Here is a 24846-nt window from a genome sequence, read left to right as displayed (position 1 = left end):
ACAGAAGTTTCTGCTTGTTATAGACCAAGAGCAAACATGTCACTTGCTCTAGCATTCAATGTCTACTGAAAAAAAAAAAAGAACGACAGCTAAATAAGCAGACCAATATTATCTGATAACGGCATGGTGGTTTGGTTGGATGACTCATCGCACCATCACTGTCTGAAGATTCCTTTGCACTAAAATTAGATCATGCAGTTCATGATCTATCATGGGAGTAAAGATTAGAATCCACTCATTCAAACTTTTTAATCTATCTTGTTTGTGTGCATCATCAGAGTCTTTGTTAAAGAGCTGCTGTTTGCAGATGGTTGCACTTGCAGAGCAGAAAGAGCAAGACCTGAAGATAATGACATCTATTTTCCCAGCCACTTCTGTAAAACTCGATTGAGTATTTCAACAGAACAGATTTGTACCAACTAAAGCTAAATAAACAATATTCCCAGATTAACGGCATAAAAATAAGTGCTGTGGCTCTGTTTACTTTTTTTTAGAGTAAAAGTGTTTTATGATGATGCCTAATTTTTGTGTCTAAAGCAGCAGTTTTGCTGTTGTTCTTCCTGATTTCAGTCTCTGTAAACACACCATAACATTGACCTTTACTTGGCTTTACTTGGCACATGCACTTACATTCTCTTAAGTGATATGGGGACAGACACTTACTATTAACAATACAGAAAACATCAAAAATTTTCCATGTGATGCATCTTCAGTCATTCCTGAGCAGAATATAAAAAAGACAGAATATTCAGCAATGCTTTAATGAAGTGTACTGAAAGGAGATCCATATAAGGACAGACCTAAGTGGACTTGCCATAACTCTGGACTTAGCTACTCAAACTTAGGGTCTTTGTACAGCTTTATTTCTGTTGAATGAGTTCTTAAAATGCAAAGTCATCCTCTCCTGAAATCCTGAACACATAAAGTTGTAGATATGTGTTGTAAGAAACTAATGCGTAGAAAGCACTTCATGCTAAGCAAATGACTTGTTTAAAAAACACTTCAGCAGTAAGCAGTGTAATATTGATAGGCAACATTAGGAGTATCTAGCTGCCAACTGAACTGCATTCACCAGCAATGACTAAATATAGTGAAGTAAAGGTCTCCAAAAATAATTATTACTGCAGCAAACCAAAGTGCCAACTAAGTTTAGGACAACAGTTGCAGTAATTTGCAGTTTCTAAACTGTTTCACTGACCACAGTTGAGCTGCTTGATATTTACCAGGCTGGGTAAATCACAAATGCCAACATTCTCTGAAGTGACCTGGGACTGCAGCTGTGCTGACTGATGACTGTGATACTTCCTTGACTGTTTTCAGAGGCTGCTGGAAGCACCTGTGTGGCAGTGAAGCAAATGTCCCTGGAAACCAGATTCAGATAGGCATTATGGTCATGAACAAACTTGTAAATGATCAGTCCTGCAGTCTTTGATGATACCAATCACTATGTTTTTTCATGTTTTTATATGGGTGCTCATTAAATACCTGAACTTAATCCAAATTTACTGGGGTTTAAATAACACTAATTAATTAATGGATTATTTTAATATACCTCTGAAACAAATACAAATTATGGCAACACAACCAAAGAAAATAGTCTGCCTTTATGAAACAGCTATGGCTTTTATGATGCATTCATGTTGGTTTATATGATGTCTTCATGTTGTTTTGTATGTTGTCTTCATGTACTAATTACCTTGTTTTGTAAAAGAGAGGTAAACCTAAGAGAAATTGCATATTCATTTTTTTAAGAAATGGTTTAAAATGAATCAAATTTTGTCCCTTAATATGCTACACACTAAAGAGGTCTATTTCTCAGCTATAATTCATTTTCTGCCAGAGTGTAATTCATATTTGTGCATTCCAGCATTTGCTCTGTAAATATATATATATTACACTACTCTGTTAAGAAATCAGAAAGGCAAGCCAGCTGAGAATTAGGATCAACATGTTATTTCTGGTCAATTTGTTCTGGCAGCAAAATATTTGATAACCATACAGTTGCATTGTAATTTCATTTATGTTTTCCCTCCCTGTACATTCTCTATTCCAGGCCCCAGCCTGAGATGTTTTCCAACTACTCATTTTTACTTGGATTGATATCTTAATTTGGGGAACAAGAATAAACAGCAAGGAAATAGAAACCTAATCCTTTTATTCAGGGTTAGCCAAAACAGATAATTCCAATATTTCTAACTAACTGTCTATTAAATCAGGATTTTTTAAAGAATGATTAAAGAACAGAGTTTTGCTTGGAACAGTTCAAAGAATACCAGTAGTACATTCTGCTAATGTCACACAATATTGATTGTATAACACATTTGTGGTCAAGGTAGCTCACAAAAAGGCAATTTTAAGGTGTGACTTTCTTGATGAAATAGACTTTGGCCATTGGAATTCTGCTTGAGATTTGCTGGAAGATTTTTGGCAGATCTTCAGCTCAGGCACATTGCTAGAGTTTCTCATTCTGATGGTTAATTTTGTTGTTGTGCAAGTGTACATGATAATTAATGAAGAATGCAAACAGACCAACATTGTTTTCCAAGATATTATTGCACTACTTTTTAAGAGAACAGAATAGTACAAACTGTGATTGAGCACTCACCATAGTATTAACTATTGATAAACATATTCAGATTAGCTAATATTTCACGTGTTTTAGAAAGCTTTTGACTATTGCTGAACAGCTATTCTTTGTGTGAATAATACAGGTGGAACATCTCCAAAAGAACACTTTATCAAAATAAACCACTTAGTTTTATATTGATAATCACAATATTCAGTGTACAGGTTTTATTTCAAGATTTTTTCTTAAACCACTTCATGTTCTAGTACAGAAACCAATGTTTTTATTAAGATTTGAAAATATTATGCATATATTTTGTAATGTTCAGATCTATTCTAGCTCCATTTCTGTTTCTTTTTTCAGTTTCAAACTAAACGGAATGACTAACAATTAAGAAGTCAATAACTCTAGAGTCACAGCTGCCACTGAGAATCATTGCTAAAGCTGGATCTTCTGATACTTAAATTAATTCAGTAATTCACCCTCAACAAGTCAGCTGCCCAAAGCAATTATAATAATTGCTGCAAACACATGTGGAATACAAAAACCTTGTATTTTCTAAATATTCTATTTAAAACTGCTTTATATTCTCTTTTTTGCAGAAACCCTTCACCATTTCTTCCAGTCTCATAAGAATCATTAGTAATACTAAGAGAGCTGTTTTCCAAATATGCTGAGATTGGTTGGTTTGTTGTATTTTATTTCAAGTAAGAGCATTCGAAATCCTAGCATGCATACCTCTAGTTACAACTGTGCAACAGACACTGGGATAGAGAATTCTGCCTACAGACAGCAGCTATGGAATTATGCATGAAGACAGATGCTGTTATTTTCCAATTATGTCTCAGACTTTTCAGTCTTACTGTTTAATTATAAAAACACTAAATTTACATCTGCACCATAAAGTATTATGTAGACTAAGCCTGTCCTGTACAGCACTTGGTAACCGCAATATTGGTTTTGAATGTTGCTCCCACATTCAGTGCTGTATCAAACCAACACTAACAAGACAAAGGATATAAATCTCTCTGACAATTTGACCTCTAGATATATTTTGGCTCTACTTCTAAGGACATCAGTGGGACTGAGCACCAGAGATCCATGTCATGGAAGCACCCCAAAATGACTCTAAGCAAATGATAATCTCAAACTAACTTCAAATTGCAACTGAAACAGAAACTAAATGTCAGACCGAAACCAAATGGCAGAAACCAATGAGAAATGGGGGTAATCTAAAATCAATTAATATTCTGACAACATTTAACAAGCTGCAGGTTCAATATACCAGTCAGGAATATTATTACTATATGACAACACGCAAGAATGATGATCCGAAGCAGGCACACATTCATTTCAAAAAGGAAACTGTCGCTCAAGGGTACCCAGAAGATAGGATCACTCACCCAGAGGGGGACAAGGGTTCACTCAAGGATATATTCAGAAGAAATAATCACTAACTGAAGAGAAAATGAGGGCACTCAGTCCTTGGAAGTCTCTTTACACAGTGTCCCTGATTTAAGGGGAGAGGTTCCAATCAGTCCCACTGCTCCAAGAAGACCACTCAAAGGGAGTGGTCACCACCCAAAGGTGGTGGGGCACCATTTATAGCCTGGTCAGATCTGAGCTGTGTTCATATAAAAGCATGATCCAGAAGGTTCTCTGGACCTGGGATGCGTCATTGTTTGGGACCTTGTCTGTTGACCAGAGGTCTCGCCCCTCTTGCTCCCCCAGCCAAGGAAACTATGTTACTCAAATGACCATGCCCCTGGGAGTGGAATGTGATGGTCAGCACCTGACCAAGTTGTGTACATGACAACAGCCACGGTGGGGAACAAAAGGTGTGAAAATAAGGCGTGAAAGAGCCAGCACCTGCGTGTTTAAAGCCCTGGACTTTGTAAAGGCATATGTAACTGCCACAAGCCATTAAACTCATGCTAAAATAAAGCCCAAGACAGGTAAGCTGAATTGTCTTATGGAGAGTCTGAGAACTCTCCTTTCTCTATGGAGGAAGACTAGGTACATAGTTGGGATGAGACACCTATGGTGGGATTTGTCCTCTGTAACACAGATATCAGAAAGCTGGGCATCTAAACTACTCACCTTAGGGTCACTTTTAAAGTTATAGTTAACTTTTTTTTTAAACAGTTAATAAAATTTCACATCCTCTTCATGAGTCAAATTGGGCTCTTAAAAAAACCCAAAACTAAATTGGGTTGACAATATAAATGAAACTAAAGAGTACAAAAGGAAGGTAAAAATCACACTCAAGTAACTGAAAAAAATATTATTCAATGAAAGAGAAACAAGTTTGAAGGTTTTTCAGCTCTTGATATGAGACCAAGCCACAGTGAGAAAGAGAATGAGAAAATGAAAATAAAAATCCACAGAAACAGAGACTAACTAAAATTAATCTTTTTTCAAGGTTTTTCTAAGATAAAATAGTCATATAGCTAAGCTTAGTTGATCAAGGATCTGATGCTGTGGGTGCAAAAGTGTCCAGTATGGGAGAATAAAAGACAATTGCTGCAGAGCTTCATATGATAGGACTCAAATGACAGTCTGCTAGAGCAGAACATGCCACTGCCTTCCAGAATAAACCAAAAAAAGTCAAAACTGCAAAGGATTATGCTTCACAGCAGGAGTTTGCAGACATCAGTAGAAGACAAAATGCTTGTGCAAGGAGTGACAATTGCTGCAGAGCTTCATATGACAGGACTCAAACGACAGTCTGCTAGAGCAGAACATGCCACTGTCTTCCAGAATAAACCAAAAAAAGTCAAAACTGCAAAGGATTATACTTCACAGCAGGAGTTTGCAGACATCAGTAGAAGACAAAATGCTTGTGCAAGGAGTGATAATATCTATTCTAGTTAAGCAGAACTCTTTGGAGTTGCGTGACTATAACCACATAAAAAAGACATAGGACAGAAACTAATGCCAATGTGCTTCCAGAAGCAATGGTAATAGTGTTGCTTTAAGAAAAACATATTTGGCAGAAAATAAATAATCAAAGCTTTTGATTAACTCTGGTCAGAAAAAAAAAAAAAAAGTTATCCCCACTAAAACAGAATATTATCTGAATTGTATATTACACATTTCACCCCATTTAACCTAAAAAATCTGAGTCAATATTCCGATACAGGGAAGAAGGCTGTAGCTTTTACATTGTGTGCATAAAAATTTTGTGCCTATATATGGAATTTGCACTGGAGCTAGAATTAAGTATGCCCCATTTGGGTTTAAAATGAGGAAATGGTCTTAAAAAGAGGGTGCATGCAAAAAACCACAGGGCAGTGATTTAAAAAAAGGCATCTTACAGAGACAGGGAAGAGTAAATATACCAAGATTATCACCTGAGCCATGACCCTAGGAAAGTATCTTGCACCTTAAGTCAAAGGCTATAAAATCTTAGTAGGTTCATTACAGAGGACACATAGATAAAACAGATGTCATATGCAGGGACAGGAGTTGGACTCAATAATCCTTGTGGGTTCCTTCTGACTCAGAACATTCTATAATTCTATGAATCATAATGTCAACACTTAAAGATCACTTGAAAACTCTAATAATCTGCATATTGTTGGTCAGTATACAGCTCAGTATAGCAGAAAAAGAAGATCTATGCACAGACTAAAAAAAATCAGAATAAATAATATACTATATCTGGGACATCACCAGATTACCTTTAAATACACGTGGCACACCTATGTGCACATGCAATATTTGTTGTGGCAGATACCTAGAGCAGTTGTTTAGTTTGTATTTGGGACATAACTGGTAAGATTCCCTTCACCTAACTATGGCAATTGGATTTTATGTTTCAGATTTCTTAGAGCAGAGTATCAAAATTCACACTTAGACTACAAACAAGACAACCTGATTTGAAAGTCCTACCTTATTTAACAGAATTACTGTAATATCCAGAGCTGCTTCTGAGAATAAAACCTGAAGAAAATATGTAGAATATGTACTTTCTGGTATTGGAAAAATATTTTCATGGTCTATTATCAATTTGCAGAGGATCTCTTGGTAGAAGATGATTTGTAACTTGAAGGCACGCTCTTACAAGGGATGTGTGTGATTAGCCAGAAACTGAGAAATCTAAAGGAAAGGTCAGGGACATTATGAACTACAATAACATGAGCAGAGATATTGACAAAATGTAGTTCTAAACTGAGGCCAAATCAAAGCATCACAACAGTGTTGCTGACACACACACAAAAGGTGAAACAAGCCCCTTCATTCCCCCCAAATCAAAGTTAAACCTACTTTCATTTAATAGATATATATTTTTACAGAACATTTTTATATCTTACCGAAATGACCTTTCACTTTGAATATACTTTAGCTTTCAGTCAAAATCTTTTATTGTTAATTGGCATTGCCATATTTTATTGCAAAATTTTCATTCTCAGTAGTCCTTGAATTATGCAGATATTGGAATTCAGGTATTATGTTATGTATATGTCTGTAAGATCTGAATGACTGAGAGTAGTAGTTGTTATGCAGGGGTTCAGAGGGATCTCCGCTAGCTGGAGGAGTTGCCTGACAAAAATCTCATGAAACTCAGCAATGGCAATGTAGTCTTGCACTTGAAATTGAATAAAGCATGCTAAAGTACTGGCTGTGGACTGACTCGATGGAGGGACAGCTCTGCAGAAAAGGGCCTGGTGATCCTGAGGGATTGGTAGAACTTGTGTCAGCATGCACCCTCATGGTGAAGAAGGTTAATCATATACTGGGCTGCATTATTAAGGATATTGCCCAGAGAAGTTGTAGATGCCCCATCCATGGAAGTGTTCAAGGCCAGTCTGGATGGGGCTTTGAGCAACCTGGTCTAGTGGAAGGCATCCCTGCCTGTGGCAGGGGTTTTGGGACCAGATATCTTTAAGGTCCTTTCCAGCCCAAACCATTCTATGATTCTATGATATAGCCAGTAAATCAAGGGAAGTGTTTATTTCCATCTTCCCAAGAACTTTTGTGCGTGCTTCTGGAATATTATATCTGGTTTGTGGCACTACTTTGAATGATAAATATGCACAAGTTAGAGCGTGTCTAGAGGAAGACTGTTAAAATGCTTGGGAGGCTGGACATAGGACATACAAGGAAAGCCTGAAGGAACTGGATTTCTTTAGCCTGGTGACAAGGGGAGGGAAGGATCCAGCTGCAGTTTTCCACTGCCTGAAGAGGGTGATAGAGAAGATGGAGCCCAACTTGCTGTGAAGGTGCAGTGACAGGATGAGAAGCAATCATTGCAAGTTACAGTGAAGGAAATTCAGACTAGATACATGGAAAAGACTCTTCACTCTGAGAGTGGTCAAGCCCTGAAAGGGGATATCCAGAGAGGCTGTGTAGACTCTGTCCTTGGAAACAGTCAGAATTCAACTGGACAAGGCCTGGATAATTCGGTGTAATTTTGAAGTTACCCTTACTTTGAGCAGTAGGAGGTTGTACTAGATGTCCCCCAGAGGTCCATTTCAACCTAAATTATTATATCATTCTGTGATTATATAGTGTTATCTTTTTTTCCCTACTGTCTGTTCCCAGCTAACATATCTTAATTGTCCAACTTCCACTGACATCTGAGGTGTCACTCTAACCTAAAGCAATGTTGGATTTTTTCCTGCTCTATATTTGTTTACTGTTCCTTGCTACCAGTTTTTCTATCTTATTCAGAATTATCTTGTAGCATATAGTTGAATGCCAATGTGAGGCCAGAAAACTTAATGTAACGTCTCAAACTCATTTACATAATACATTTATGTTAATGAAATTAAATTGGGGAACAGCAGGAAAGAAGAGGGGAAAAAAAAAGATTGCTTGAATCCATGGCATGGAGACTTACGTATTCTTCTGAGTGTTAGAAACCTTTATCCAGTATTTGAAAAAGACTCATGAGAAAAGGGAGTGGAGCTGTTGTTTTCTGTGCTCTCTACCACAGGAATCGTAAATTCATTTCTGCACAATACCTCAACTCCAACAGGAAAAGCCTTCCTTCACCTTTGATTCTACCTGCACTTTTCCACATCCATCTTAGACAAACACTGAGTCCTGAGGGCAGCCTTTTGGAACAAGTGGTTTGAATTTCTTCAGACTGAAGAATCAATTAAACACAGGTTTTTCCACTTTTGAGTGACTAATACAGCAGTTGACTAATACAGGAAACACAGTTACTGAGATCTTTTTAAAGACTGCTTGCTAAAGGAGCTTAGCATGTTAAGAAAATTGATAGATCACACCTTTCAGGGATCATAGAAGAATATATAGTTTCTAACTCTAGTTAATCTTACGCATTCATTAGCTTTGCAGAGATGAAGTATTCCAGGCAGGAGAAGACTAGGAAGCCAACCAGAGACATGGAGATGAGAGTTAAACCAAGATCAGGTAGCAGCTGAATGGTTATTTTTGGATGTAAACACTTCGGTTCCATTTCAGTTCTGTACTTTTTAAAGTATCTAGTTATAAAGTGACATCTTCCAGAACAGAAATTCTGTATAAAATCATGTTTTTGCCAGAAATATGTAGTGACTCCTAAGAAAACCTAATGTGCTTTATAATAGTGTCTATATCCCTGCCTTCTAATGGACTATGAAAAGAATAACTTGTCTATCTGTCATGTATTCTGAATTCTATGGGAATGAAGGCTTTTGATTATTCTTCTCTGCTTGTTTCCAGTTGGAGTCACTGCCAATGTGACATTACTGCTGTTTGTGTCCACTGTTTCTTGAAGTATTTTCTGAGCTCACTTTTATTCTTAGTACACCACTTGCCTTGCATAAAACTTGCATTTTACTTGTATATCCTCAGCCACATGGCCCTCTTGTTTTGCTGTACTGAGTTAAGCTGTAAAAATAGAATTCATCTAAACTAATACCAGAGACATACTTGAGTTAGGATTTTGGTTGTTATGGACTTCCTCAGTAGCTGATGGAGGGAAAGGCCATTCCAGTGAACTGTTCAGCACTAAAATCAGGTGGACACGATCTCAGCCAAATCTTTTGAAATTATGTCAGGACCAATTCTACACCATCCAATGTGTTGTATAGCTTTACAGTGCTACTTGCATTCTGTTCTCTTCAGAAATCAGATGCAAATATTTGGAAGGAGATTTGCTTCATGTGGCACCAGTGAGCACTGTTACATGACACATCTCCTCTCAAAGCAAAGACTGGCTCTAAATGGTTTTGCAACTACTCTGCAGCATACTCTTCCCCAAGCATGGCTTATTGTGATGAAAGCCATTGATATACAACCCCCATACACCCTTCAATTGTTGTTAGTACCAAATCCTAATTCATCTGAATCTACTAATACAGAAAGAGAAAGTAGAACAGACTGATAATAAATATGAAGCTAAAATAAATACAGGGTATTTTTAATAACAGAATGAGAAGTATTATCTCTATACAGAAGCATTATTCAAATTGCTGTTTACTTTTTCCTGTTTGTATTGGAAACCAACCACTGAACCACTGAAGCTCTACTCTTTTTTTTTTCTCCTTGTGTGCCAAAGCATGATGTTAGAAAGAAAAAAAAAGGAGAGGCAGAGACCAGGGTTAAGCGTATTAATCTTTTGTGCTTACATACATGGCCTATTTTCAAGGTTTGATAAATTCCCAAAACAGTTCTCAGATTTCTTCAAATTTATTATCGTTATTTTGTAGTCTATAAGTAATTCACTCATGTGAGGGTGCCTCTGTTAACCCTGCAATCCATTCTCATTCCACGAGCCTTGTCTTGCCCTTCCAATGCTTTAGCAAGGTAACTTTTGCTCTCAGTTCTTAATCTGAAAAATACTTTCCTTGTTAACAGTAAGAAGCCCTACTGTGATTTGTGTGATGTGTGCCTATTCGGTGCCCAGACCAGCAATGATCTGTTGTACAGGACACCCTTTTTTCTCTTTTTTTTCCTCTTTTCTCTTTTTTTTTTTTTTTTTTTTTTTTTTCATTATACAGCTTTTCAGATAGACCTACACCTACTGTTTGAAGAATGTGATTCGGGTAGAAACATCAGTTCCTTGTTTTTCCACAGAGCTAACAGTCCTTTATCCAGCCTCACCGGACACAAAACAAAAGCACAAACAACAAGCCTGCAATTGTTTGGACTCTGTAGGTAAAATCAATGGAGAGCATAGCTCACAGGTGCATACTATAATGGATATAAGCTTTTGTAGTGATAGTGTGTAGTGCAGGGGAGGGCAAGGCTGGGAAGACTTTTTCGGCATATCTGATTTCAGAGATGCTTAAAAAATTCTAGATCATCTCTGCTTTACAGATTAGCATATTATTTTTTTTTCCATAAGTCTTCTCTCAGGACTGAGGAGATAGTTCAGAGTTTTATGAACTCATATCAAATTTGAATGTTTATTAGCCCCGGCCATTTCAGATCTTACCCCACTGTTCTTTTGAATGGACCACTGCTTGCATGAAGAACAGCGAAAGATTGAATTTATTTTCCACTGTGGGATATCAGAAGCAGCTCTGCCAACTAGTAAAATTTCAGGTTTTATCATCAGGGGACAAGAACAACATACAGTCACCCAGGTGAGACAGTACTAGGTCTGTAATGTGATATTTCATAGGATTCCTTATCTCTGGATGGATCTGACTTTGTCCCTTCCATCACAGAGATATCTAGATCTCTTTTTCTGAAAAAAAGAGCTGAATGTTTTCTGTATGCATACCCCTAAAATTCCCCTTTTTCCCTGTGGAAGAAGATACAACACAGAAGTGTAATATTGCTTGTTCCTTGAGTTTGGTTTGTTTTTTTTTTTTTTTTAAATCAACAATTCCTTAGTGATTGTTCTAGATACAGAAATGAAAAGACTAGCCCTCACAAGAAGCAATTTTGTTACTTCAGATATTTACAAAATTCTATCCCATCCAATTTATTCTTGACTTGTAGGTCTGCAAGGACTGAAAATTGACTATCTATAAATAAGACATCCTTTCCTGCTTCTTTTCATCAGTTTATTTTATTATTGTCAATGTTACGTGTCAGATTATTCCATATTTATTTGAAATGCAAATAGAAGAAGAAATGAAAACTTTAACAAGTTTTAATAGTTGTTTGTTTGTTTTTTCTCTCAGATAGAAATCTGTAATATAGGCTATTGTAAAAATAAACAAACAGATGGCAGAACAGCTTTTTGTATGTGATTGTTATACTTTTCCTTTGTTGAAATCCACCTCCCAGAGGAAACAGTGACAAAGGACACTTAACTAATTTCACATAAACCTTCCATCATATAATTTGTTAATGAGGTTCAAACCATATTTAAAAGACAGGGAGTGCTAGGGAACAATTCTGCTTTTTTTTTTTTTTTTTTATTAACAACATGTTAGTCCCAGACTCTGATAACATTTCCATACTGCTGCTACTGGGTCTTGCGACTACTAGTCATGGCATGCAGCGTCACATAGCAACAAGAGAACTGTACAAGGCTGGATCAAATCATTCCACTGTGAATGACCCAAAACATTTGTGACTGGTAACAGTACCTCTTATCTTAGGTCCCTTGCTGGTGAACTTCTCCAGTCTTCTGCTTTATTCTGGTAGCCATATATGTAAAAATACCAGCAGATATTTTTGAAACACCGCAGTGAACAGTATGTTACTGACTCTCAGTTCAAACCATCTTTCACATCATATCCTAACAGCACTGCTTCCCATCTGCCTCAGTGCCTACAGGAGATCAGCTTCTGAATTGAAATTCAGCTGGCTGAAACTAAATTTGAGCAAGACAGAAGCGAAGTTAGACAGAAAAGGGTAACATTTGTAAGAACTAGCCAAATCTGTGACAACATCCTCAAATGAGGGGTCTGTTTTCTGACCATCAAGAGACTTCACAGCCTCAGAGTTAGCTGACATCCTCCCAAGTATTAAATCTGTCAAAAATAGATTCTCCCATCCACCATGAGCCAGCAAGCTGTTCCTACGAACATCCTCTCAAATGCTGACTTGGCAATCGCTTTGTACATATTCATGGCTTCCAGGCTCTGCTGTTAGAGTATTCTGTGCTGGTCGTGCCAACAATAGCCTTCAGTGGGCAGCTGATCAAAACTCGTCACTCTGCTTGCTAAGCAAAACAAGTCAATTTTGGTACATCATCCCAGTGCTGTGAATGATATGCTGGCTCTTGAGTGAATGCTAAATTGTATTCCTTTTTCTAATCCTAATCTTCAAAGACCTAGATCTAGGTTACTTCAGGGATAATAATTTTTCACTGTGTGAAAACACCCGCTCCTCAGGGGTGGTGGAGATACCAACTAGGCGGGTAACTATGCTAACAGAAGGAGATTTGGAGCACTCTTCCACATGAGGTTGGAAACAAACACAAAGCTTATCTGTTTTGAAGGCAAAGTGCAAAATTTATCCCTTCAGAATTAAAATTAAACATCGTGAGTGAACACCAACACCCGCACCAACACCCTGCCTATACACCTAGTTCCAGGAAAGACAGGAGTGTAGCTACAAGTGCAAAATTTTACAATTAATTTAAGATACTATCTCTTTGTAAAAGATTATGAAGTATTTAGCTGTAGGTCAATCTGACCAGCAACTTACATCAAGCTGAAATTCACTACCCTGATGATCTGATGCTTTGGCAGAAATTACGGTATAAACAGATTAAACGATCTATGTAAAGATTTTCATCTCAGTGTGAAAAGCTCTGTGTCCCATTGCAATTGTTTTAATGATTCAGCTTTTCAAACAGCATGTTTTGCATTTCTTGAAGTAAACAACCACTTAAATAGACCTTGATTTGTTTTTCCCAAAGGTATGTCACATTTCAGCCCACAGCCACTCAATAAAATAACAGAGATGCATTTTCAGGACTTAATAAATAAACCTAAACCAGTTTGTTTTCTTTGCTTTTCAACTTAACAGGCTAGTAAATTAATGAACCTGCTTGGAAATCATACAGCACTTTCAGGCATGCAACTGTGGATGTAGACAGGGCAAGCATCTGTATTATAATAACTAACAGAGAACTGGTATATCCTTACAGTCATGTTAAGACTGTGTGCCTACCATTATTTTTCTCTTTTAGTGGCAATCTCTGTTCATGAAGTAAAACAAATCTTTCTATTTTAAACTAGAGAAGTAGTGACAGTACAGTCAGCAAACTGTGTGGTGCAGACCAATATGACAGCTGGAAAACATGTTTGGAAACAGAGGGACAAATCTTCAGTTGATGCAAATTAGCACACTTAAAAGTCATTGCCTGATCTGTAACTATCAAGCAAGTATGAATGCTTTGAGTTTTAACAGAAAGCAAATCATTTTGAGCTAAGAGAAATACATACATAAGCCTAAATCTGGCTGCCCTTTACCTCCCAAAACCTCTCTTTCTGTTTGAAGTTCAATTTGCCATCCAGATTGCTAACTTCTTCTCCCAGACTTACATCTGTATTCAAAGTTTTGGATTATTTGAGATGCACAAGAAAGAAAGAAGAAACTAAAACCAAATCAGTTTTCTGAGGTATCACAGGCTTCAGAAAATCCTTGGTGCTGTAGACTTTGTATGTATCAACAACTGGGCAGACTCCAGCAGTGCAAGAGGTTTGATTGTTTCCTTACACATGTAATAGCATCAAGTCCTTGTCAAGGTTAAGAGTTTTAAAGTGTGAGAGAAAATTAAGGACTAGGGAAAAGAAAGGATTTTGTTTTGTTTTTGATGAATGCTGGTGACTATTAACAAAAAAATTCCCTAGAGGAAATTGCAGATTAATAAATGAGGAGTGAATTTTAAATTAATAGCAGTTCCAGTTACCACAGGAAATAATTCTCAGATTCTAAAGTCATATTTCTCTATCCTTTCTGCAGCTCCCTGTGAAGCAAATTTTTTCACCCACAGCCAGGCTGCTTTAATTTGAAAGCACAAGAATGTTCTACTCGGTGAGCACTATACATGTTTTAGATTATAGGGACAGAAGAATATTTTCCTATAGTTTGTCTAAGAATTTTAGGAGGCAGTAGTTATTGTCATTGTACACAGAGCCTGCCAATCACCCTGGCATGAAATTACAATTAATGATGTATCACTGGGTTACATAAAGGATGTCAAACATATGGACCATTCCTGCAGCCAAAAGATAGGAGCAGCTTGCTGGAAGTATCACATAACATGCTATATTTTTCTGTTTTATCAAAATGTCTTTGCCAGTAAGAAAAACTATTAAATTGCAAACACATATCTAGTTTTGCTTTAGGGCACTCAATCCTGAACTGTAGAACAGTTGTGAATGTTCATGGTTTTAGTGATGAAGATTAGCAATATTTTTCATCTATCTTTCTATCTGTCCATCTACGAACCCATTTTTTAGATAGCTAGGTTTTCCCAATAGGGTGCTTTAAACTACTACTATTAGTAAGACATGAGTGTTCATCTGCAGAGGACAAGCTTATGAGCACAGAGACTTAGTTTTAATCACTCTTAATGAAAGGAATGACCTAATTGGTGGAAAAATGAATATTAGAAAAAGCATTTTAAAACTACATGCTTTCTCTAAAGAGAGCAAGCAGAATCTTATTAGTATGCATGTTAAATTCATTTCATTTCACACTTTGAAAGAACATGGGGAAAATTCAATTTAACATTTTCTAATGTAAAATCATGCCACAATATGTGCATATGTGTTTTATAGCCTATAAATAACTGATTTGGAAATAGAATGTTCTCTTCCCAGATAATTGAAACACATAAGAGTCACAGTATAACCCCACTCTATGAGCACAGGTTTGAATAATATAAACAATGAGGCTGTTACTAATAACACCACAGCCTGTTTGCATCAGCTCATAGAGGGATGCTGAGCAGCCTCACAAGGAAGCACCGGTGTCTGCTTCTCTGAAATCTCACGGTACAGTGAGGAAATCATGCCTTGGATTCTCCAGCCTCTGAGTCAGAAAGCAAGAGGGTAAATTTAGAAGTTAGTTATTAATCACTTGAGGCAGGAAGAGATCATGAATTCTTCATACTTTTTTCTGGTCTGTCACATGACCAAGGTAGGCAGCAACACACTATGTTAATCACAGCTGCACAGTTTAAAGAAAATCTGAAATAATGAGTTTAATGATAGACCAGATTCAATTATCTATAGAAACTAAGTCTGAAGCACATCCATGATTTCACAGATCAACTATGGAAAGTCCCTGGTCTGCAAATTCAGTATCATCAGTTCTGTCAGTCCTAATGAAAATCCTTTCAGAGACAAGAGAAAAAATGAAAGGTAAAGATGCTAATTTTCTCACTAACTTGATTGAATGATTTCCCCTGCCCAAGAGATTTATGTTATGAAGGCACAGCTGTTCTTCATTTCATTCACAATCTACTAGTTGTAGTTGCCTTACAGTTAAATTCAAAGGGAAGTTTAGTGAACCTAGGTAAGTTTAACAATGATATATGCCAATTTGTGTTTTTAACATACCAGTATTACCTCATTGTTCCTATGCATTCTTAGATTTACAGGGAATTATAGACATGTCATGTGACTTCATTTAAATAAAAGCTAATCATCTTATCTCACTTTAAAATCAGAGGTTAGAAAGGGGAGTGTTCAGAGAGTAATTCATATCTTCTGACTCAGGATGGCATGAACTGTTCCCTGTGTACACCTATCTCTCCATTCTCTGCAGAAGAAGGTTAGACAAAATGACTTTTAAACATCCAAAATTAGCTACAATGAACCTTCACTTGTGTAGCACAGATGAACTGAGCTGAGCAGACTTGAATTCAGTGTAATCACATTCTCATTGACTTCATCGGAGTCGCTACAGTTATATAGCAAAATAAGCTCAAGTGCACAGGTAAAGTATCACATGTGGACATATTGCACATATCCTCTATTGGGGTGCTGAAAGAAATAAGTTTATCAAAACCCAACAACAAATAGCTAATAGGAAGACAAAGCAAGAAAACAAGGAAGCAAGGAAGTGTGATCATGGAACAATGCAAACCAAATATTTCCCCAGGCTAAAAATACCTTCTTTTTCAATTATAGAATCCTTCTTTCATTGAGCTGTTATTTAGCAGTACCATTTCTCCTCTAATTACATGAATTCTTCCTGTTCTACATCCAGTGCAATCAGGTCACCTTTTATAGGAGCAATTATTACCTGGTTTCTTTTTCCTCACTCTGGAAATACAGAGAAACTCCCATACTGACAGATTCAGACATCTGAGGATGCCAGGAGGTATCATCAAATATCCTTGAGGAAGGAACAATAAGCACCTTCAAACTCTGCAGTGGTTTGAAAGATATCTCTGTCAGCAGAGAGATTTTCAGTATAAATTAAGATTATTGCAATCTTAAAAACCAACCAAACGACTAAACAAAATAAAAGAAACCACAAGCCTCTTCTGAACTGTGCTCTCTGTACTGTATTTCCTTGAAAATTACCATTATTCTTGTTTCTACAAAGCTTGTAGACAACAAACTTGTTACAACTCAATAATGATATGATATTTTCAATGATCCAAAAAGAATACTGTGGATTTGCAATGATACCTCTAGATTATTAACTGTCAGAAAGCCCTAGGTAAGACTGAACTGGTGGGCATGTCTGAATACAAAATAAAATATAAGATGCCTTTGTAATGTTGATATGCAGTATGTGCATTTGCACTAGTCCAGTGCTTGGTAATAGGAAAAGATACATCTCTATTAACTCAAGTTGCCCTGTATACTCCTATTAGCATACTGTCTGTAGGATCACAGTAAACAAGAATCTGGTTATTTTTTGTTTCAGTGGGGAGGATGAGGTTGCATGTATTTGCAAGGGAGACAAGAACAGCAGTGCCTATAACAAGCAAAGTGCTTAGGAATGTGAAGTCTTTGTGTGTATAAGGAGTCCCACTTTATTCAGTAGGAATGAAACCCATGCTTCAGTTATTTGCTGAATTTTGGGCACAAGATCTGGACAAAGTTATTAAAAATTACTTATCGTCATCAATTGCACAGATCTAGTCTTCTTATCTAGTTTTACAGCTGTACTCTCTGACATTTTGTCTAATTTAGTCCCTGATCCAAACACACATATTTTAATATTATTTGCTTATAAAACATTATGGTATTTTAGATGAAAATCCAGTGTTAACTGAAGATGCCAGAACTTAGCAACTAACTACACAGTAGCTAACTCTCAAGGGCTATAAATGAAAGTCTATTATGTTAAAAGAACAATAAAATTACACTCTCCAAAGTCTATGAAGTGTGAGACTTTGTGCATGCTTATTTTCTTCCTTAAAGGGAACTTTGCAGACAGTCTTGTAACTGTGTAACTGTTTTCTGTTTCTTCAGGGAGTCGTCATAAGATCCATCAATGGTAACTCAATAAAGTTAAGAACAATGATAATAGAAAAATTCTTATTTTGAATTGATCAAAAATCAATCTTTTCATATGGAAATTATCTATACTCATATTTACTAATAAACATAAAGAAGCTCAGCTCCATAACAAAACACAGTCTGGTTCTAGAAGAAAGAATGAAGTGTGCATACCTGCTAAATACACAGATTATATCTAGAAACTTTATCTATGGGACTCAGTGTTTTTACCTAACCAAACAATTATTAATAGAATTTCAGGTTAGGCACCTAAGAGGTAGTATGCTCTGCTAGGAGAAATTTGTCTCAACTTAGACACCTAACTTGAATGTGTGATCATTCTTTCCACCGTCTGCAGGGCAGATCTAGGATGGTTGGTTGGACCCTGACAGCTAATTTTTTAAATGCCCAAGTTGGGAGAGATTAATTTCACCAGTCATGGATAGGTAAAGGACTACAGACAGAACTCTTGACAACATGAACAATAAGGCAAAATAGGACTGGAAAGAAAAAGAGAAACATATTTGTTTAGGCTGTATTCCATATCACTGATGGTATTCCATAGAATAATATTCTATAAAATAGTGGGTAGTGGATTCCATATCATTTAGTTGAAAAAGAGGTTCTTCATAACTACTCACCTGAAAATGGCATGTACATTTTCCTTATATTTTAAAGGACTCAAAGATCTAAACTAGATTCTGTATTATTAACACTCAGTGTCAGAAAGTAAATCACCCCAAATGTCGAAAAGAAAAAAAGAAAAAAAAAAAGGCTTCTCAGCACTGAGGCCTCAGGTCTGGTTAAATAAATAAATAAGTTAAATGAATGATATCTTGTATTTATATCAAACTTCACTGAAGCTGATGGGGGACTACATGATTTTAAGGTACATGCATACCCTTCATATTCTGGAAAGAGTTTTAATATACTCCTTTAAAAATACCCCTAATGCCTACAGTTTTCTTATGGGCAACGTGATCATTAGACAGAGTTTCACTGTTGTCTGTTTTTCCACAGTTATTAAAATGACAAAATGTTTTATTAAAATGGGATTTTCACTGCAGGAGCCAAGTCATAAAACCAACTAGAGACAAATGAATCTCTAAGACTTCTTATCTGAAAATCTTTTTTTGTCTGCTGACTATTTTTATTTAAGCCCACAAAGGGTAAATAAAGTAAAAAATATAATTCCATATATTTTACTTATATCTGCAGATGATATAATTTACTTTTTTTGCCAGATACAGTGTCCTGAAAAATCTTTACAAATTGTATATGGAGAAGAGAACCTATCTTCCATAGGAAAGCTGATAACCCTCAAACAACACATCTATGTGTTGAAAGATTTTGTAATAATCCTTTACTTTCTATACATAAAACATTCTAAATGCAAACCTAATGGTATTTTTTTGTTTGTTTTAGGATTGTACAGAAAATTCTTTCAGGTGTTTTTGTCACTGAAGACAAAAAAGTACACAAGTTAGGAAATGTGACACTTTTTCTGAAATATAAAAAAAAATTATGAAATATCAATATTTTGAGTAAACAAAACATTTTGCTTCCTTATGCTCCTGTAGTCCATGCTCTGTAGTCTAAGAGTCTGCAGTTATTCCCTCTCTGTGTACTGCTTTCCAGCTGAAATGAATTTTCAGTTGATATAAAAGTATCAAAACTTGGGACCTCGCTTTTATTTACTTCTGGTGAAAGACAGATTACAAATAGTTGTAAACAGATGGATTAATTAAAAGTTGTACTTTATATTCCTCACATCCTGATGTTGTATGTGGTTTTATATACTAGAATGAGGCAAGTATAAAAAGCTCTACTTCTTATTTTGTTTGTTTGTTTTTTCGATAGTATAATAGGTACTTCTGTATAACCTTTGTGACCTTCATCAATGAATCACTCCTGGCCAAGCAGCTCAAACCAGTTAACTGTGCATGCTGTCCCCAAAATTCAAAGCCTGAAACAAACTATTTTCTCTCCCATAAATAATTTTCCTTATCAAGAAAATTGCTTGGCTCTAGATTGGGGCCCAGGAACAAATCAATGTACATGTGATGCTGATGTGATTTAGCCCTGGAGCTGAACATAAAGTGAACAAGCTAAACAGGAGCCCACTCCCCTCCCTCCTCATTTTGCACCCCTGTAAATGTGCAATGGACATCCTAATGCAAGTCACTTAATAAATACTGTGAAGCATGCTGCCTTTTCTTTGTCAGCACATTCCTCACAGAATGCCAGGTTCTGCTCACTACTGCTTGAGTTCATATTGTGAAGAATAAAAGCTATTAATGTCAATATGCTAACTCAAGACATTTAGAAACAAACCTGCCCAAACTAAAATACACAGCAGTTGAGAAGGAACAGGACATATCAGATATCTCAAAAAAAATAGGAGATAAGACACAACAGAATACCAAAATATTCAGTGATAAACTCTGCAGCAGGTTTGACCACAGACTTAGGGGCTAGTGGTGTAGTGCATTTAAAAGTTAATAGTTTCCAACGAAAGAAAACTTAGGTATAGAGAAGACAGTAAGACTCTATACATAAGACCTAAGGCACAAAAATATAGATATAGAAGGAGAGGATACAACTGCTGTCAGCACAGTCTTAGTGAATACATAAGCCAAAGAAAGAATGTTATTTGAAGAAGGAACTTGTTTTATCATTTTGAAAGTAAACACATTCAAATACTTCTTTTGCTAAAAAACCAAAAATGTCTGTCATGGTTAATTTTCTTCTATATTGTTTTTGTTGAAATATTTGATAAATCATTAGAGTTAGTTTGGTTTCTTTGTCAAATCAAAGGAAGTATTTTGCTGAACCAGTGAAGTGATATCAATATTTTTACATCAAAAAGATTATTTTAAAATATCAAAAAAATGTTATATAAAACCTCAATTAAAAGTTTTGGTTTACTTGTGGCATTTCCTATACCTCTATTTAACATTTCCCTTTTTAAAAATTTAGGTCAACTCTTAGATAACAGTGTTTTGGGGAAAAATAAATAAATAAATAAAAAGAAAAAAGGCCATTTAATAGTTAGTAAGGAACAATGTAAAGCAGAGATAACACCAGGTTTGGATAAAAGGAGAAGTACTAGGCTGAAGGCCAAGTATGAGTTCTTGCTTCACAGCCAGAGCTCTTTGGAGGGGTTAAGAGTAAAGGTGATGAGGGAGATTTGGTTGATATAGTCTACTTGGATTTCAAGTAAGCATTAGCTAAAGTCTGTTTCAAAGGCTGCTAAATAAGTCAAGAAATTATGGGAAGAAATTGTAAGTCTTTAAAGGGGTAAATAATTCATTAAAAGACAGGAAACAGAGTACATGGTGCCCTTGTTGCAGAGGCAGGACACCACTGGATACCTATAGAGATCTGTGCTGCAATCCTTGGGCTACTCAGCACAGAAAAAAGGATGAGGAACAAGGTGACAAATTTTGCTGACACCACCAAGTTTATCACAATTGTAAAGACAGGCCATGAATTCTGTGAAGAAACAGCAAAGAATCTTGCAAAAGTGAGTAGCCAGCAAAAAAAAATGGCAGATGAAATTAAATAGATTTGAAATGTAGGTAAATGCAAAGTGATGTATCTGTGACTTCACATATACAATATTGGGATCTGAGCTGTCATCACCACACCTGAGTGAGACCTTGGGGACCTAAGGATCAGTCTCGTAAACAATTTTGTTAAATACCATCATCCATGACCTAAGTACAAAAAGTAAGAGAATGTGAAATCGAGAGAGTATACAAAAGACCAGTGATAAAGAGGGTAACAGCAATATGATGTAGGTAGAGTTGGTGACCTTGAGGATCAAAGTAATCCAGTTGAGAGTTAGTGACTGAAAGCAAAAATCTGTCATGAACTGGTTCTCAAAAGGAGAAAAACTGATCAGGGATAATTTTTGCTTGGAAACTAAAATACCTAGCCAGCAAGGGATTAAATCCTGGGACAGCATTTTAAGAAAGATAGTGGGGACAAAAAAAGTCCAGTTTTGCTATAAAACTTGATCAGTCAATAAAAAGGGTCTATTCCAAACTGTTATCCTTGTGGATTAACTACCCAAGGGAACATGGGTAAGATTAATTTCCAGAGTCATCCTTCACTTTTCTTGTAAAAGTGAAAATTAAAATCCAGTATGACAGAGGACAGGAAACCTTCCCAGGCACCTGATGATATAAGGGAGATATAAAGTGGAGGTACAAACCAGGGATATAAAGGCCAAACCAGTAATTCTGATGCCTCGCAAAGCCTCACAGAAGCAGAGGTACAACTTAGGAAGATCTGTGCAAAGGAATATATCAGCCCCTGTGGTCCCATTAACGGGGGAGTTGTAGAAATTTGCATTGCCCACTGCAGCAGTACCTCCCAGCTGCTCTATACAAATCGTGGTGGGGATGGAAGCAGAGGGACAATAGGGCTACTCTGCTTACGGTTCTGTTGGTCAGTGCCATTCCATAAATTATGTTGTCATATGAGAGTATTGCTGTGCTCTAGTGTATTTTGTGTCTCATCAGAGTTCCTTGACCCTGGGACAGCATGAAACTGATGTAGCTACCCAGCCTCTGCAGAACTGTGGCCTTGTGTCTGGCCAGCTCAGTCGAGCACATGAGCTTGCATCAGCCCATGCTCACCCACGTACATATGCACACTACCTTTAACTTACCTTTCCTATGTGCTACGAAAAGTTCTCTGTCTCCAGTTCATGTTGGGACAACTCAGGCTATAAAGAGTCAAAAAAGTTCACATGAGGGTTATGGCCTGAAGAAAATAAAAAGTTGGTTTCCAAAGACCCATCGTGCTATACTGACCTCTCAGCCATGTCTTACTTCCTCTCAGTGAGAGATGTTCCCTACACGTTTCTGAACTCAGAGAACCTTTCTGTTTTTCTGTGGCAGTACATTTTCCCTACTGCAATGCTTTTGTGGTGTCAATTGCACCCACCATACAGTGTAACAGGAGCAATTTAGAAAGGAAATATTTTGAATAAGTAACTAAGACGAGACATTATAATCTGGTATCAGCTTTCTATCTGTCGGGTGCAATCTTAAAGGAGAGACAGAGATAGAAGAAGAGGGAATCAGGGGACTGCTTTTTAGGGAAATTAAATTATTATCTTGATATCACTGCAAAGTGTGACTGTAAAGGTTGTGCATTGAAAGGTTGTACACAACTGTTCTTCATGTTTCCTTTCATTTCAGAATGATCCTGAGGAAGATAAACGGTGTTGGCAGGACTCATACAATATGTATGTCAGAAAAGAAACATATTTTTTTAACAAAGAAACACAGAAACAAAGTAGCTAAATGGTGCTTCCACTTCCGTGTAGCCACAAAGTTCCCAATATCTTTTGTTCATGATAGTTAAAACCATAAATAGCCAAACACATTCACTTTTCTTGTACAAAATAAAGTTTAGGTTGATGCTTTGGACAAGAGTGAATTTAACCCAATTACTTTATGGAATAAATGGCCAAATTGGTGGGGAAGAGGAGGAAAAAAAACTCAGATAGTTGCAAACGACAACAACAACAACAACAATAATAATAATATAGCCTACAGAATTTAGTAAGAAATAAAGAATTTTAGATCTAGAGTATAGTGACAGCTGAATTTGATCCAGCTCTGGAAAAGCAGTAGCTTAAAGGTTCAGTGGCACTTCATGGGAACTAAAAAATCTATCAAGTCACTTTCCTTAAAATTTCTGAATCAATATAGCAGCTCCTCAAGCATCATATTTCACAGTTGATTCTTCATATATCATATAAAAACCAAATTATGTTTTTCACCTGTTTGGCTGGCATTCATTAGATGTTCCATCTATATGTGCATTAATTTGCAGTCAGAATCTGAGGCAGGACCCATTTTATTCTATAGAAGGCTCTCAGTAGAATAGACTTTGGATCAAGAGCACTGAATCAGGTTAGTGAGGATCATAATTCAAATTATACCATTTATTTTTAACTTTTTTGTTCTAGTACTGCTTATTTCCAAAAATGTTTCTAACTTAAGCAAACAGGTTAATTATTTTGTCTTTATTCCATGAAAACTGACAGATAGAAATTACTTTTTTTTCCTCCAAGATTTTTCTCTTCAAGTGTAAAATATCCAATTCTGATGCCAAAATTTCTGCTTTCTCCTTTTCCACATGCAGAGTACTGAGAAACTAGCTGGAGAACTTGTGGAAACAAAATAGGCAATACTTTTACTTTTCAGATGGGTTGTTACCCTGAGCTGCTCCAAGTTCTGCAGAAAGGCAGTTTGACAGTTCTTAGCAGCTCCTGGGGACAGACTTCTCCAGTGGCACACTTCCAAACCTTCTGCGGCTGTAAAATTGCATGCTCATGGATCCCTTATGGTACAGAAAATCTGATGTTGTCTTTCACAGACCACAGAAGGAACTAAGAGGGGAAGGAGTGTGACTGACCTGGACAGCTAAAAGAAGAATCCCTTAAAAAAAAGTGTGGAAGAATGAAAAGGCAGTCAGCACAAGAGAGATGAATGAGAAGCGAAGAGAGAAATGTTCCTGTTCTGGTACAGTCAGTGAGTTCTAGGTGTGGAAACCATCCCCATGAATGCACCTCGCTGAGTTCTACAGCCTTTGAGAAATTACTGGAGACAGCTTCTGCTCAGACCATTAGAGGGGAGCAAATTGATCTCTTCTAAAGGCCACAACAGAGAGTTTTGTAGCAGAAAACCACAATGATTTTGTGCATTTCTGAATACTGCAGAATCACTCCCTCTCTTGCTTGCAGACGAAACACAGTAAATGTTTCTATTAACCATCCATTTATCTCCTGTATGTGAGGGATTCTTCCCTTCTATTTTGGGAACTCATGAACACCTTTGGTTATATAAGGTGCTTTGAGTGGTTAAAGCCACCCTCCCTGTAAGATAAACACCCACTGTCTTTTTCAAGCCAAAGGCTTTCTGTCTT

Source organism: Nesoenas mayeri (genome assembly GCF_963082525.1).
Source record: "Nesoenas mayeri genome assembly, chromosome: 3".
Lineage (NCBI taxonomy): Eukaryota > Metazoa > Chordata > Aves > Columbiformes > Columbidae > Nesoenas > Nesoenas mayeri.
The sequence above is the reverse complement of the archived record's forward strand: the minus strand, read 5'-3'. Positions refer to the sequence as shown.